The sequence below is a fragment of the Taeniopygia guttata genome, chromosome 11 (genome assembly GCF_048771995.1).
Source record: "Taeniopygia guttata chromosome 11, bTaeGut7.mat, whole genome shotgun sequence".
Lineage (NCBI taxonomy): Eukaryota > Metazoa > Chordata > Aves > Passeriformes > Estrildidae > Taeniopygia > Taeniopygia guttata.
This window is the reverse complement of record NC_133036.1, coordinates 697191-714319: the sequence shown is the minus strand read 5'-3', so window position 1 is coordinate 714319 and position 17129 is coordinate 697191. Positions and strand designations below refer to the sequence as shown.

Below are 17129 nucleotides of genomic sequence, written 5' to 3'. Positions count from 1 at the left end.
ACTTGAGGTTTATTAAATTTAAAGTGAATATAAAACAGGTATGAAGGAGATAGGTACTACCAATAGGTTCTGTTCTCAGAATACAAACTTTTTCTTTACCGATTAATTCCTTTATTTTTTTTCCTTCCCCCTGCAAAAAAATCCTACTGGTTATTAGTGAAAATGGTGATATCTATCAAAGGTAGAACTCCTCCTCCTCTCTCATGAATAGTTGAAGCTTGAATATTTTTTAACGGATGAGTAAATTTATTAAAAACAGACTAAGCAGCAAAAAAAGAAAGATGATCTATTTACAGAATTACTCTAAATTGTGAGCAGGAACTAGACTGGCTAACAGATCTTCCTAACAGAACATCAAATAGTTCTCTTTTCCTTCTCTATCGTGCAGTTCCATAAAGCAGCACAGGCTTCTCTGAATGTATTTCCTTCGTGCTTCCTATCATGTACTTTGGTCTGTATTATGTGTCAGAGTAATTCAAAGACACAACAGAATCAGTGAAAACTCTCTGGTTTAATGTCATTTCTGAAGTGGTTTAACCATTAACATGTATAAAGCCACCTAACTACATGAAGAATATAATCACATGATACAGTTTTTTCCCTAAGGAAATATTAACTTTAAGCTGGGATAACCAACTTCCAAGAATTCACATAAAAACATAATGAAGTTAATATTAAATAAAAGGCTTGTGCAAGCTTTTATTTTTACAATATGTGCTGATGTGTCCCTGATTTAATCATGTTTTGTTTATGATTAATGAATGATTCACCTTGAAGATCAAAGTTTGATTCATATCTCATTAAGAAATCATCTGTTTAGAAAATGAAAGAAAGCTGCTTTGTGTCTTACCCAGTACTAGAAATTTAGCCAAATACTGAGAATTGAAGCTGACAGTACATGGGAAAACTTCAGTTATGACAAGTGTTATCAGACTCAGACTGTTCAGGAAATCTTCATGTATAAATTTGAATAATTTAAAGCCTTCCTTTTTTTCTCTACTGTGTTTTATCATAAATGTTGACTTATGCATCTGTACTAAAAATTTGAACGTGAAATTTTTCAGTTTATTTTCAATGTATTTATAAGGCAAAATGAAATACATTCATAAAGAAAAACAGCTATGTTTTTGGTCACTATGTGATCAAGTTTCTTTTGTCAAAAGAAAATGCACAATTGTGCAAGTTTCAGTTTATATTTCACTAGGGGTATAGCCATTTCTGTGACACTTCACCTACATAAAATATTACTAGGTAACAGATTTTAGGAAAAATCTGGAGTAAACTGCAACACTAAGGAAAGTATCTCTGTTTAAGTCCAGAGCACAAAATTATTTGTCTCTATATTATAAGTTTATCAATGTTAATGTGATAGGTTTTTTCTCCTCACAAAATAAGAAATATTTTGTAAAGATCCATACTGGAGTGTGAGCAGGTAAATTTGCAGGAAGAATTATTTATAAAAACCTGATATAATGGGAAGGTTTCATGTGCCAGTGACCTGAGATCTACAATGTTGTATCTTATAATTTTTAAAGGAAAAACACAGTCCGAAGATTGTCTGGGGTGGATAGGTAATGGTTAGTTTGATAGCCTAACATTCATGGCATCTAACAAACTTTTCTTACAAAATGGTTTTATCACAGTGACCAACAGATGACAATTCTGCTGTTATCACTGGATGACAGAAAATGGTTTATGCCCTAGAATAGTGACATAACAGAACTATTGTCCAGGTATTACTGCAAAATTCGTGGCAAAATTCACCTCTCAATTCATATTTATCTCTAGCTCTCTAAAGAAGAGTGAGTGAGGAGGTTTTACATGTTAGTTCTGGCCTGTACTGCATTTAACTTTCTTAGAATAATTCTTTGTTGGTAGTGATGCATGAGCTACAGGATGACCAGCTGAAAAATACAGTGCAAAACCAAACTGTGCAAGATGAGTGGAAGTCTATGCAATGGCTCAACATGTGTCACTCTAGAGAAAAATGTTGCTGTTTTCCCAATGGAAGAAATATTTCTGTCTCTTGTTTTCTTTATTTACTGATAGAAAAGTGGACAATTAATTATTTATTTTAGGTAAAGTCTTGTAAGCAGAGGATTGTATAAGTCAAATTGATTCTAGTGACATTAATATATTACAGTAACATAAGAAAGTTAATTTGCTATCCTGTGGAATTTTCTTGATTATTTGACGTATAACTTTGCATTATACTTTCCAACTTAAAGAAGTTTGAGAACTTATGAAAAAAATGTCTGTTTTCTGGTACAGTGAGTGCACACTGCTGTTCATGTAAACTCCACATGCTTTACTTGGATTTTACATTTCATAACTCTTTGTGGCACATTTCATTCAGGCTGGTTCACCTTGATATTGACATCACAGGGTTCAATGCCTTCTGTTTGGTTTGTTTCCCCACTTAAAAATAATATAGCTCTGAGAATTGAGTGATCTTTGTCCCATGGTTTGCTTAATATTGTGGGTTTATGTTTTTTCTATTTGTTCAGAACTATTTGTACTTGGATTATTAATCTATAACTAAATGTTGTCCTTTGTGTTCATCCTGCTGACGATATCTGGAATCAGACCAAAGCTCTTTTCCTTAAATTGTGCAAAGCATATTTATTGTCACTTTCTTCTTCACTTATCATCTTTTGAGGATTAAAAGATCACAAGGGGGAAATATTAGCACAGAGTAGTATTGATACCTATGCTAGTTACACTTTTTTACAGCCAGAGGCTTCAGATATCCTGCCTAAACCAAGCCTCAATGGGAATTCTATCTCTCTTAATGGCAGTGTATCAGGCAGAGGATCTGAACTGTCATTTGAACAATTATGGTTTAACAGGAGCTATGGCCAGTCACTGTCTGATCTCACTGTGTAAATACCAACAAACATTCCTAAGGAAATATCCTGTCCCACAGGAACTGCTGGGAAGTGACCCAAAGGCCATGTCCAGGTCCCACAGAGGAGGCACTTCAGTGCAGTCACACAGCCTGGAGCACTTTTCCTTCCAGTGCTGTGCCGATGGCTGGCTGGAGGGGGAAAATCCTTCTTCCAGGGAAAACCTCCCCCAGAGCCATTGCTAGAGTCTAAGCTGTGCATGGTCAGCATCACAGGCTTGATCCACTCAAGTAGTACAAAAAATTTCAGTCTTAGGAGTTGTGTGAAAGTTTAACGGCAACCTAAAACAAAACCTAAACTAACCTAACCTAAACCTTAACCTAAAAGGAAACAAACCAAGCTTGAGGCCATAAGGAAGCTTTTGTTTGGGCCAAAACTTCAGATTTAGATGTTCTGAACAAATGAACATTAAAAAAATTCTTACCAGAGGTGGATTGAGTTCCCTATCAGCTTTATGTCATGAGAGCTGCATAGCCTCTCTGCTGGTACAGTCATTGCAACCTGTGTTGTTAAAAGCAGCCTCAAATGAGACAGTTACAGGATGGGTTTTTATGTATAGGTAGAGATCTATATGATGAAAACATATGGGCTTCTTAATGATCATGAAACAGTTTGATGTTGGTGGCATACTGTGTTTCCCTTCTCTTTTTCACTATGATAGTGTGTGGCAGATGGTATAAAACAGAGCACCTCAGCTTCCTAAAAAATTAACCCAGTTTCGAACACCTGGAAACAGAGAATGCTGAGAAAAATAGAGGCTTTGTGCAGAGTTTTCAAACAGTTGTGGGGATACATACATTCTTGTATGTCTGTTTCATTGGCTGCAAGTGTGCCGTGCTATTGGTAAACTTTTTATTTCTGAGTAATCTGTGTTATGAGATCTTTAAAGGCATTACATTGAAAGAAAGTGAGGCATTTCTGATGATACAGTTCAGATACCCATCCTATAAATTAACTATAAATGAGCATTAATCTATGCCAATGTAAATGTTGAAGGTTCCCTATGGGTAGAAATTCTGCACATACTTTTCCCCGATCTTTGGCATGTGAAACACTGTGGACCAATTCTGTTTGGATAAATCTTTCTCTCCATGTATTTATCTTCAAGTGTATAAGCAATCAGTTTTTAAAAAATGTACCCATTCATATCCTATCACAAATTTGAAGGAAAATTTAAAAAATTTTCTTGCTCACATTAAAGTTAAAAAAGTTGGAGACTTCCTTCATTGTAAGTTACCAATAAAATAACTTGAAGAGAGGAAGTTTGATGACTGCATCAAAATCTTCCTAATCATAACTGGCAGCTTTTAAAGAGTGGACTCCTTCTAGATGGTGTGTACAGCACTACAAATATGCAGAAGAAAAAAAGAAAAAGGAAAAAAAAAAGTTTCTCTTCCTCTCTTCTTTCATACTTGCATAATTTGTATGTGAGGTTTGGTTCTGAAACTCATTGAAGACAGATGAGTTCAGCAGTTTTTAAGAACCCTGTATTTGATGTCTGGCAAAATGTATATTTACGTTATTATTCTCCAGTGTGTACACACCAGGTCAAATCCCTAAGTCTTACAAAACATGATATGAATGGTAATTTTTATTTCAGTAACAGAATTAGAAATTATTCCCAAGATGTTGCTAGGCAGGGGGGAACAAGTGTATGAAAAGAATGGAAGCTTTAGTTAGTAGTCTTACAATAAAATTTTCAATGTACGTTTAAAAATTGTATCAGAGAGTTAAACAGAATCTCATTATTTTAGATCAACTTAGGACAGATTTGCAAATTAATAGCATGCATAAATAAGTATGAGATAGGACCCAAAATAAGAGGGCTATTTTATGTGGTGATTATATATTTATGCTGACCTGGACCAAGTATATTTCTGTCTGCTTACAGTTCTACTAATTATTTGGTCCTGTTCTTGAGACAAATGCAGCCTGATTGCTCTAGAAAAAATACACTGGATTTGAGCTGCATAAATATAATTCAGAACATAGCTTGTTATGTAATAATACAATAACAAGCAACAATACAATAACATTTAAGAAGATGAATGAATATGCATCAAAAATATTAGAAAAGCCCTTTATTTTTACAAATATAAGTGGTTGTCTTTAATTGCACCGCTAACAGGACTGCACAAACCTTTTGAATTCATTTAGTTTCCCTGAAAGAGGTAATTTCTAATTATTTTATCAGCAATGCAACAAGCTAATGAAAATGGAAGCTTGTACTACTTCATAGCCAAGGCCTTCCTGACGTGCTCAGAGCCCTTTAGTTCTGCTGTTGTTTCTGTGTAAGAATCAATACCACAGGCAGCAATTATGTGGTGTTGTTTTTTGGCTAAAATTCCCACACATCTGGGATAAACAGATATTCTATTCGAACTTCCTCTGTTAACTCCACCAGTTTCCATGGAATGACTCTCTATATGCTTGTTAAGTAAATGATTGTTATAAGACTATGGAGACATGGTCGATCAAATTAACCCCTTTTGTCCAGCCTCCAAAATGGTTCCCTTCATTTGCCTAAATTCAGCTGCTTTGGGGAATTTTTTCAAGCTTGAAGGACTCTCTGGATTCATCACATTAGCAAACTGTAACCTGAGAAGAGGGTCTTTGGAACAGCAGGACTTCTTTGGCCCCCAATTGTTTTGCTAATCAAGATTATTGCCACTATTGAGATGTGGAAAGATAGCCTAGCTGACAAAATTTGTCAGCTTCCCATGAAATAGTTCTGTCAGTTTAGTCAGGGTGCCGGCTAATATTAACATATAAATGAAGTCTCTCCCCCTCACCCCTTAATAGATGCAGAGAAAATATAAACACACACACAAAAAACCCCTCTGTGCTTAAATCAAACAAGCTTCTTTTCTCAGCTCTAGCCCATGTCCCTGGAAATCCTGTGAGTAGTGGAGCTAAAGGGAGGGGGGAGGGAAGCAGAATTCGCACAAAACTACTTTTAAGCCATAAAGCAGCAAAGCCCCACTCCCCGCTGATAGCAACAGGAGATTGATTACGCCTGCAAAAGTACAAATGGTTGCCTGAATGCAAGTGGCAGACCTCCAAAGCAGTGTGCTCTGTGCTGGTTTTACATTTTCTGTCGGAGGGGCTGGATGCAGTGGGAGAGGAGCTGGGCCGTGAGGGTTATCCCTGCCGGGCCCAGGGCCGGGCCTCGGCACCTGCTGCCTGCCCCTCGCTCTGTTTTCTCATAACCAGAATACATATTGTATTTTCCAGCTGACCTACGAGGTGATATCATCTAATCTTTCACCCACTTACACAAATTTTGCGTTACTTTGTCAAAGGGAAATGCCTCGCATCGTTCTGGCGGCAACTCTTTCAAAGCCCAGCTGTAGCCAGATTATAAAAAAGTAATTCAAACGTACGCTCATTTTAATTGTAAATGGATCTACTGAAAGTTCTCTTAATCTTTTAGCCTAATTTAAATATAAATAAATTAATATCTCGTGATATTTGTAATCTGCAAATCAGCAATATTGGCCTTTTGGTACTAAATTAGCCCTTGAATGGGAACTGTGCAGCAGCTTTGTGTAGTTAGTGTAGGCATCGGAGATGACTCTTCCAGCAAGTTCAATAGTCTTTGCAAAGCATAGCTTTAAATAGAAGAAATCCTTCAATCGTGATTTGTTCTTGCTTTATGAGAAACAATCAGATTATTCCTTTGTGCTGGGCTGTGGCAATACTCTAAAGCATGAATGAAAACTGGAATATATGTTCCCCCAGTGGATTACACCAGCCTTCTTGATCATTGGGCTAACATGAAAAATAGATTTAATGTGTAACGTGCTTGTCACTGAAGAGAATATTAAGAAAATTACTTGGGAGCAGTTTGGAGAAATTCAGAAGAGATGAGTTAATGATGAAGCACAGCATTTGTTAAAAAGTTCAGTGCAGATCATTCCTAAAGAGTTCCAGGCAAGTAGTTAAGCTCACTGCTTCATAACTTCAGAAGATGTCATACAGAATGGGTTTCAATTTCCCCAAAGTAAAATATTGTACAAAATATTGCATCAGTTGCCCAGAATGTGGAGCTAAAGAAGCATAATCTAAAGAGTTCTACTGGTACATCTTGCCCTGAGTTAATGCAGTATTCATGCTCCTGCCTTTGATCTGAATGTTCTGAAAATAATAACTGGGAGGCACAATATTAATCATTGTTGGCAATAAAAAAGAGTTAATAATAATAATTTTTAAAAAATAGAAATCTTCTGGTTAAAGTCGTAGTCTACTTAGAATTCTGATTTTAGAATATTTGTGAATTTCCTGGATTTCATTTCCAGTTCAGTAAAGTTTGCCTACATTGAATCCTGCTCCCTCCTGTGACCTGACTCCTCTGCTGGAGAGGGTGAGATGGGGGAAGGCTGAGGGATCTCACTGCCCACCATGCTGTGTGTGGATGTTTTTATACAAACAAAAGGAGTAGTCTTTTTCCCAGCGAGTTTACAGTCTGGAACAGCTTTTAATTATCTGTTACACCATTGGTTCATCCAAACTTAGATATTCTAAAGTTTAAGTTCATCCAGCTCTAGAGCCTCTTGTATTCTGACTTCTGTTACAAGCATCGGGCCTAAAACTTACTAGATACCTTTAAATAGTTAAAGGAGTAATATTGGCAGAAAGAAGTCAGTCTTCTGCTGAACAGCTGTATTTCAGGCCAGTGCTGTCCAGAGCTCATGTAAAGTTTCCAGGAGTCAGCAAGACACACTTGGCCATATGCTTTGAAACCTCAATGTACTGTGCATGACTTTTTTTCATGTTTGTTTCTGATCACACTCCTTTATTTTGCACCTGCACAACTTGTCAGGTGTGTAGTTCCTCTAAGAAGTCCTGCCCAAAACCAGGGTGTGGAGCTTTCTCCACTGCAGTAATTGCCCAGCTTGTAAACCTGCCTTGGAAAGGGAGAGGGGTGGTGCTCATAATGGAGCCCTTCATACCTCCGGAGAACAGCTACAGCTGCCTCACACTCCAGTGCACACAAACAAAACACCTGCTCGAACCAGAAAAACCAGTAAGCACTGAGACTGGATATGTTGTGGATGGTGTTCTGACTTTCTCTTTTATCTCTTTGGAAAAGTTATTACATATTTTTGAACACTGTGGTCATTTTGAAAAATTGTGCAGTTTTGTTTATAGAATCAATTTTTTCTTATCTTTTTGAAAGATGTTAAAAAACAACTGCTAATATTTTGGATTTTGTCATTAGCAAAGACAAGCCTCTTTAAGTTCAGTTTGGGTAAGTGTCCTGCAAGCCTGGCTACCCATCTTTTAGACTTACTTCAAACTATATTACTTTAACTTGAGGACAAGCAGCCTTTCATTCTTACCAATCCTTTTTCAAGGTATTGGACAGGTGCTGAATTCTGCTTAATTTGGTATTTTTCTCTTTCATGTTTTAGAGATATGGGTGTATTTATTTCATGTAGTAACATCATTTCATTGGTCCTATTGAAGTGTAACTTCAAGGGTGTAACATCAAGGATCTTTGTAAGGCAGATGACATTTTGACATTCTAATTTTAGCTATCCCTTTCAGCTATCAGGCTGGGAGACAGAAATGGCTCTTCAGGAATGGCAGAAAGATAAGTAATTCCATGGAAATAAGTATATAACACTGATTAAAAGATTATGAACTTATATCTCAAGATCACCAATAAAAGTCTGTAGCTTCCCACTTTGTGTTTTGCTCAGATTCATCCTCGTTTCTGACAGATTTCCCTTCCAGCTGAAATGCCCACCAGTGTAGGGAAGTTCTCCATAATGGCTGTTGTCATATGGCAGCTGTTATCATTTGCACTTTGTTATACAAATTTATCATCTCCATCGGTTCATAATAAGCCTGACTGATACCATAAAACCCTTTAATGCCAGCAACAATAATTGTCATTCTACTTGGATGTTGTAGAAGAGAGATTAAGGATTTAATGTTTACATTTTAAATGAAATAGTCTCTCACCATTATGGGTGGTCTCCTTCAGTTACAGTATAGTAACACTGCCCAACACTGCTGCCTGAACAAAACATTAAAAAAAAATATCCTCAGCCTTTAAATGTTCTAAGTTGAATATGCACATAGTGCACACATTAATCAAAATAACTTTCAACTTCCCTTTTTTATTTTTAGTTTTGCCCTAAATTTTATTGGACTGACTAACTCTATGTAATAAGCATAACTATTTTATTTAACCAGGGGAAATGAGTGGGAACAAGTTCCGACTGACAATGGCTCTCTGCTGGAACCCAGAGAAGCAAATGCAAGCAATGCAGTAAGGAAGATCAAACTTGTTACACTGCTGATATTCTAAGAGTTTGAACTCGGACTCCCTGCTGACCTCAATTTTACAATGATAATCATTTCCTAAAATGTCTTCATTTTGTAAATGAAGCTGTACCTCCCTCTGAAGCAGGGGTTTGCAAAGATTAAATCATTTACATTTCAAAGGGTTCATTTTTTTGCCAGTGTGAGAAATACTCAAGCAGGAAAATGAGTGCTCCTTTTAATTTTTGAAAGCTGGGAGAGCATTCATAGTGAAAATAATCACAGCCTATTACAGCAGCCTTGCTTGCCCATTCCCACTTCAAAAGGATGAGCCTATCTTTTCCCCCCGCCCAGCAGTGAATGACCACTTAAAGGAGTGATGGCTTATTAATACTATGACTCAGCCACTTCTCGATAAGGAGAACAATGTGGGGTCAAATCTTGAGCATCCCTTACAGGAATTAATGAGAACATGTTGATGGTAATTTGGTCTTTTGGAGATTACATTTAAATTAAAAGGTTCTTGTGTCAGGCTTAATGGTGAGACTGGTGTTGTCACTATTTTAAATCCAGAGACTGCATTTTTGTCCCTTCTACCTGTATAATTTCATTGACTTTGACAAAGTTGCCTTTGGGACTAGATACCATTTAAATAACAAAATCAGAGAAACTGGGAAAACAAAGAAGTTCTCCAAAAGTAAATGCCCAAAATCGCACACATTTATTTGGACCTAGTGTTGTTTTTAGTGTCAGGATATATAATTAAAAAACAATTAAATGCACATATCTGAGATCTGTTGTATTAACATTTCTGCATAAGACTGGAACTAATTCATTGCCAAAGAATATTTACTCTAAAGTTGTGTGAAAAACAATTTACCAGGCAGTGTTTGAGCAAATGTGGGGGCCTTTTCCTTGGTTCCTCATCCTTCTTTCCATGAAAGACTTAGCACTTGGTATGTCTGGTTTTATTGCTAACTTTTGTTTTTATGTTTTATTATTGGTACTGAAATTGTTGTTGTCACTTTTTAACAAAGGCATGAAACACAATGGTGGGATCAAAGTTGCTTAAAGGAGTTAAATTGCTTATATTGTTGTGTGTTGCTGTGTTATTAACTTCAGCAGAGAAATCCAATGTACAGCTTTTCTATTATCTGTTTCCTGCAGTTATGAAAATACTGCATTTAGCATCTTTTCTGACCTGAAACTAATTCAGAGATGGATTCTAGGTAGGATTACAAATATAAACCAGCATTCATTGTGCTAATTAGTGCATTGTGTGCTAGCTAATGCACATTGCATTTTCAAGGAACTTTGAAAAGGTGGGAATCAACTATTTACATTTACATTTCAGGTATAATTCTAAGGGAAAGTAACAATTCGGCTATTTTCTCATTGTGCAATGGTATTTAAAATGTAAAAAATTTTACATACTATTATAAAAATAGGGAAATCATAAACATGAGCGTTTTTGTGGTCTTGATATGTTTTTTTCTGATGTATCTAGAAGTCATATAATAATTTTCCTTTTTTAATCTTCATATGTATAGTAAGATGATCTTACTATATCTGATGGAGAATTGCAAATCCTAAAAGATATAAAACTGATACCATGCTATAAGAAAAGCAAATATGATTATTCTGAGATTAGTTGAAAAACTTAAAAATATTAATGGAAAAATATGCACCTAAAATACCAATCCACAGATAAGATTATCTGTTCCATGCAAAAATTATTTAGATTTGTGCTGGAAAATAAAAGAACAAATTCTAGTGCAATGATTTAAAATGTTGAATAAAGTCACAATGAATCTTCCTTATCAGGCATTAGTTCAACTTGTGTGCAATTCTTGGGGAAATAAAATGTCATTTTGAGCAATAGCATCACCAGATTAGGAATTCAGAAGGTGGAGGGAGACTAAGTCCTCATGGTAGTACCATGATAACAAATGAGACGATGGGAAAGACAAGGGACTCCTTCCCTTTTCTTTAAAGATACTTACAAAAATATTTAGAAAAAATGTGTACTGTAATGAGCTCTTTTTGTATCTTGTTCTCCCATTTTTCATTAAAACAGAGCTTCTGGGTGGCTGAGATTTTTTCACCAGACTGAGAAGATCCCTTGATTTTGTGGTCAGCCTTTGCTGACATCTGTGAGATGTTCAAAGTGCACTTTTGGGTGCTTACAGGGACTGTGTACCTCACTTTTCAGAGGACCTCTATGCCTTCTAGGCTCTTAAGGAATCAGAAGCCTTCCAGATCCTTTATCATGACCCTTGCTGGGTCCCCAGTGGTAGTGTTTGGCCTTTATTTGGCCAGTTAACCATTGATTACTCTGAGCCTACTCATAATGCAGTAACCCTGTACATATTGCTCTTGCCAGAGGCAATGAAATTCGTCCCATTTGGAAATATAGAATGTGACTACTCCTTAATCAGGAGAATATTTCATGGCTTGCAGTCTTAAACTGCCTCTCTTTGCTGTGCAATAGCTTTTGAAAAGAATGTGATCCAGAGCAACAAGGCAGAGTTGTAAAGAGAGGGGTGCCTGGAGAGCCCAGTTTAGCTGGTGCCAAGGAGAGGGGCTGGCAGCCCCCAGCACTGGGCACTGGGAAGCTGGAGCTGCCTGGAACTGCTGCCAGCCAGAGCCTCCCTGGGGGTGGCTGGCTTGATGCAGGGGACTCTTGTTTTGTGACTAGTGACTGACTTATTGTTCCTGAGAAGAGTGGCAACAAGCCAAGTAAAAGCCCTTTTTGTCCTTTACTCCCAACAGGGGACTTGGTAATGGTTTGTCATGTGCCTGGGCATAATCCAGGCAAAGTCCCCATATGCAATTAAAATAGATTCTGCTACTGTATGTGTTTCTTAGGAAGTGGCACTCCAAGTTACGGGCACTGCTCATTCTTTTATTTAATGTTTTTGTCTGATTTCAATGCTTAATTTTCTTGGGGATTGTTTTTGTCTTTTAATCAATACTCATTTTTCAGTATCAGCACTTCTTTAAATAATTCCAGTAGTTTGCATGTTACATAAAAGAGATACTATTTATAAACAGTAATGTCTATGAGTAGCCATCTCTCCTTAATGTAAATTCCAATATATGTCATGATCAAAAATCTCCAAAGTATAGGTTTACCATTTAATAAAAGTATTAGTAGCACATACTTAAATCTCACAAATACATTATATCCCTTTTGAACTGTCCTTACAGTAGTCTGTCATCATTGTTTTTTATGTCCTCATAGCCTTAGTTACACTTTTATTTGTAATTTTAAAGATTATTATTATTATTCACTTTTAGCATACTTGAATGCAATAGACCTAATGGTACTAGAAAATCAATCTTGGTTGGTTTTTTTGTAGCTGTTGTGCAGTTTTATGCCATTTCCCACAGTTTGAATACTGTGGACTATAGCTATATTAGATGATCATGATAGATACGTGGCAGGCAGAGTCTCACAATTATTCACATTGAGTAGTAGTTCTCCAGTAGATTATTTCTATGAAATTCAGTGGAACATTACGGGAAACAAGAGGCTGTGCAATGCACTTTAGCTACCTTTTCTCATGACAAATCTATGTTTTGTAAGGCAATATTAAGAATAATTTGAGAAAAAAACCAGTCTTTTGACAGAAAATAAAATCACGTTAAAAGCAGAGAGGTTCATACAACACTCTTAAGTTATAAAAATATAATTTTTGAGGAAAAACAAAGATAGTTGCATCCAGATTACGGTGATTGGTCTAATGGAGCTGCTTCCGCACTAAAATATGAAATGTTGGGATTGTGTCCTCCTGTGTGAAAGCACATTTTGAATTTCAGCTCCAGTAAATATTTCTACAGTACTGTAGTAATATTTCTTCAATTATTCTATTGCAGAATATAATTATTATACTATAATGTTATGTTATCTATGCATAACTGTAGAAATTCTACATTAAAATCTTAATAGAGTAGTTGAGAAAATTGATACAGAAGGTGTCTAGGAGGGGGTTAGAATATTCACTGAGACTCTGCAAGGCAGGAAGATGCTGTCATATATCTATGACTGATTAGGCCGTATTAGATAGTTGTTTTTTCATCAAAACCTTAAACCATTCCTTTATCTCTTGTGCAGGTATAAAGGCAGAACTGATTGGATGTGAGATGCAGTGGATAAGAGGGAAGTGGCACGCAATTCTGCTTTTCAAAGAGTATCCTAATTGTAAGTATCATCAGTAATTGTTTATTTCTTGCAATTTTGATAGATCAAATAGTTTTATCTTGCTGTGCAATACCATTGCTATGCACCTGATGCAAGGTAGTGCAAGAGGTATCACTTATTCTGTGGTGGGAACATTCTGGATCTTATCCAGATTGTTTAACAGAACACTTTCATTAATGGAACAGTGCTGGCCATTATAAAGTCAGCTGTATTCGCGTGTTAATTGTTGTAGCTCCCAAATTCTTCGTGTTTATTCAGGACTGGCTCTTTCCTAATGATAATAGAAGTAGCATAGCTCCCAAAAGCATGTCTTAGCTTTTCTCGTATGGGTAACTCTGAAACAGTCAAATACTTTCTGTTTATTTAGTTTTATATCTTGGAGGTCCTGATTCCCTAGCTGAAATATTTAACAGGGAAACATCTGGGAGTGGTTTATTAATGAAATGTATATAGTCTAGAATCTAGACTCTGCACTCTTGCCAGATTCAGTGGGAATCCCAGTCTGACCTGGGGCTCTGTAAAAGTTGCTCCATGAAGTGGGGGCAAGGCCCAGTACAAAGTGGAATAATTTAGGCCCACTTGCCTATGTAAAATTCCTGCATAAATGATTATATTTCTCTTGATGAAAAGAGAAATGCAGCAAACTCTCAGTTGTCATCTGATAATGAACCATCTTCTGGAACACACAGCAGTTTGATTGTGGGACACTTAGTCCAGGTGGAATTTCTCCAACTAGCTGGAATGAAATTGTTGCCAGGGTTGTGTCCTGTATGCAAATAGAGGTCCTGCTGGAGACTTTATTCTCAGAAATTTATTTTTATTTTTAAAGAAATGGCATTTCTGAGAAATTGAGTAAAATGTTTCAAGATAAAAGAATGTTTGAGAAATTGGGTAAAATGTTTCAAGATAAAAGAATGTTAAATATAGCTAGAAATAAGAGAGCCATATGTTTTGAAACCATGCACTTAACCCTGGAACTCAACAAGATTTTACATTTTAAATAAAAAAATTAACTTCCTGGAAAGATAAAGTTCATTCATCTTGAGAGTAGCCTAGAAAAAAATAGGGAAACATGATCCATGAAGAAGCCCTTCACTAAGATAAGTATCTTTGACATTTGATAAAATGAAATAATATAATGTGTAAAAAATAAGATGGGTCATATCCATACCTAAAAAAACTTGCTGTTATAGTTGTACATCAAAGTAGGAGTAGGGTTATTTTCTGAGTGGTTTTTCTGGCTAACAAGTACATTATCTTAGAAAATCATTGCCAGAAACGTAAAATCTTTGTTCAATGGGAAAGAAATGTACCATTTTAGTGCTCTTATTTGAAACATTATGCAGAACACAGGCTGTTCTAAGTTCAATGCAAGTGTTACACAAATATACTATTAAAAGTTTGGTCTCCTAGAAGAAATTTATCTAGTTGGTTCTAAATCATATTGATAAATGTCAACATTTGTGTTCAACACAACATACACATTTGTGCCACCATCATATCTGTTCAATTGAGTTGATTTTATTGCTTGCACAAACCAGGATGAGCTTTCATCCTGGAAAATGTTTTCCAATAACACAAGGGCAGATCAGGAAATGTGTAAAGTGGATCAGTGCCCAAAATACTAAGTTATACATCCATTCTTGGAAAAACATGAGGACATGTTGTCTTAAAAAAAAAGGCATAAATTACAGACCATTAAGTTCATTTGGACTGGCATATTGAGCTACACCGTCAATACAAATCCTCATTGTGTGGTCATTGCTGGTCCATGGCCCCACTACAGCTCTGCCCGCTTAAGGACCTCGCTCACCTTCTTCGAGGGCACTCCAGATGTGTGTGCAGCCTGCTTAGACCCAGAGAGATGCATTTGGTGTCCAACCCTTCATCTGTACCCGATAAAACCTGCCGAGTTCACATTCCTTTTCCAAGGAAGCCACAGCCAAGCTGTTGACACGCTGACAGTGCCTGCACACAAACAAGTCTGAAGTCCTTTCAGAAACCAGGTTTAGCTTTCCCCACATGTACTGGGCCCTCCATAAAGCCCAGTAAAATTGCTGCCACAGTAGAGAAATAGCATGTGATGCCATTGGTGACAGCCTCTGAGAAACAAGGATAATTTAGGGAATTTAGGGTTCAACAATCTTCAGTAAAATCTGCCCACCTATTTAGTATCATAAATGCCTTTTGGAACAGTGTCATGTTCATTTTATACCTCAAGAGAATCAAGCACACCTTTGATTCTCTCATTAAGATTAAAAGTAAGATTTTTCAATAATATCCAAGGCATTTGTTTCAAACTGTTGGAGAATCACTGATTAAATAAATGCAATGTGTTTATATGATGAATGCTTTCTCTAGATGTAGCCCTACCTTCTGTTGATTGAGTCTAACCCTCTTTAACTACTTTGACAAGATTATTGCCTGAAGTAACTTTTTTAATTAACATTCTTGTTTGTTTATGTCCAGAGATTGAGGGGGGAAAATAGCTAAAAGCTTTGGAACAACTATTGAGTCTGCACTTGCTCTAAGCTGGAAGAAAATAATTTTTAGTATATGTTTAAAATTATATAACACGTTTCAGATGTTGGTTCAAATTACTGTTAAAATGACATTCAAATCTGGGAGTGTTTCTTGCTGGGTTTATCCTTTTAAAAATTTCCACTGTGCTTTTTTTCATCTTTAAATTAAATTTCGATTCATTTTATAATAGTAATTAAAGTATTTACAGCAAGAAATTCTATCCATTTGCAAAACGACAATAAATTATAACATTTTCACAAACAAACAAACTTTTTAGAATGTTTGCAAAGTCTTTGTCCTGCATTTGTAAGGCATTGAAGGGTAGATTATCAGCTGGTATAAGTCACTGTCATTCACTGGAGTCAGAATAGTAATTTTGATTTACAACAGTTTAGAATTTGGCCAATAACGTAATTAATATAATCAAAACCATGTACAGACACCAGAATAAACAATACCAAACTTTAAGGCAAGTAACCTATCTTACAATGAAAATAAAATAAATGTCCCAGGCTTCTTAAATCACTGTTTCATTACATAGCTTTGCTTTCTATCATCTTTGATCTCCTTCATTTCATTAGAGCAAACTTCTTGTTGGAGGCATGACTGTCTTCCTATGAAACTGATCTCACATTCAGGACTGATATCTAATGACTTGTTCCAGTTTCATCTTTAGTCTTTTTATACAGCACTTAAGAAAAAATAAACACAAATTATTACATCATCAGCAGAGGAACATATGGCACATCCAAAAGTGAGTACACAAAAAATATGTTTCTAATAAATACTTTGGTGCTGAGTAAATTTCAGAAGAGAGCAGACAATAAACCACCATTCTGCTATTAATGCCTTTTCTTAGCATGGTAGCAGTTATTACATTAGTTTAATCATAGCCAAGCAGTTGAGGTGCAGTAGCACTGCTTATTACACCAGCCATTATCATCTCACTGTTACCTTGGGCTTTCCTCATCTGTTTTGTATTCACTGTATCACTCACATGCATGGCTTGCAAGCTCTCTTATGTTGTATAAAAAATGGGTGTATTTACATGTCACAACAGGGCCTTGATATATGATTATGGCCTTCAAGTTTTTTCAAGAATAAATACTGATTACAATAGTTTCAGGGCAATGGGGGGGGGAAAATCATTTAGCCTCAGGATAGAATATTCTGTAAAAATTCTACCTTGTTTAGCATGCATTGATTCACAGCTGCATAGAGAA

The 17129-nt window shown here is 36.2% G+C and overlaps 1 long non-coding RNA gene across 5 annotated transcripts in view; it reads left to right on the top strand.

Annotated features, from left to right (window-relative positions):
- The window catches only part of LOC115496799 (uncharacterized), a 249852-nt gene that overhangs the window by 115018 nt on the left and 117705 nt on the right, over window positions 1-17129 (top strand). For all 5 annotated transcript variants that reach the window (XR_012057751.1, XR_012057749.1, XR_012057750.1 and 2 more), the window contains exon 2: window positions 13297-13383. This is a non-coding gene — a long non-coding RNA (uncharacterized lncRNA). The remainder of the gene's footprint in view (window positions 1-13296; window positions 13384-17129) is intronic.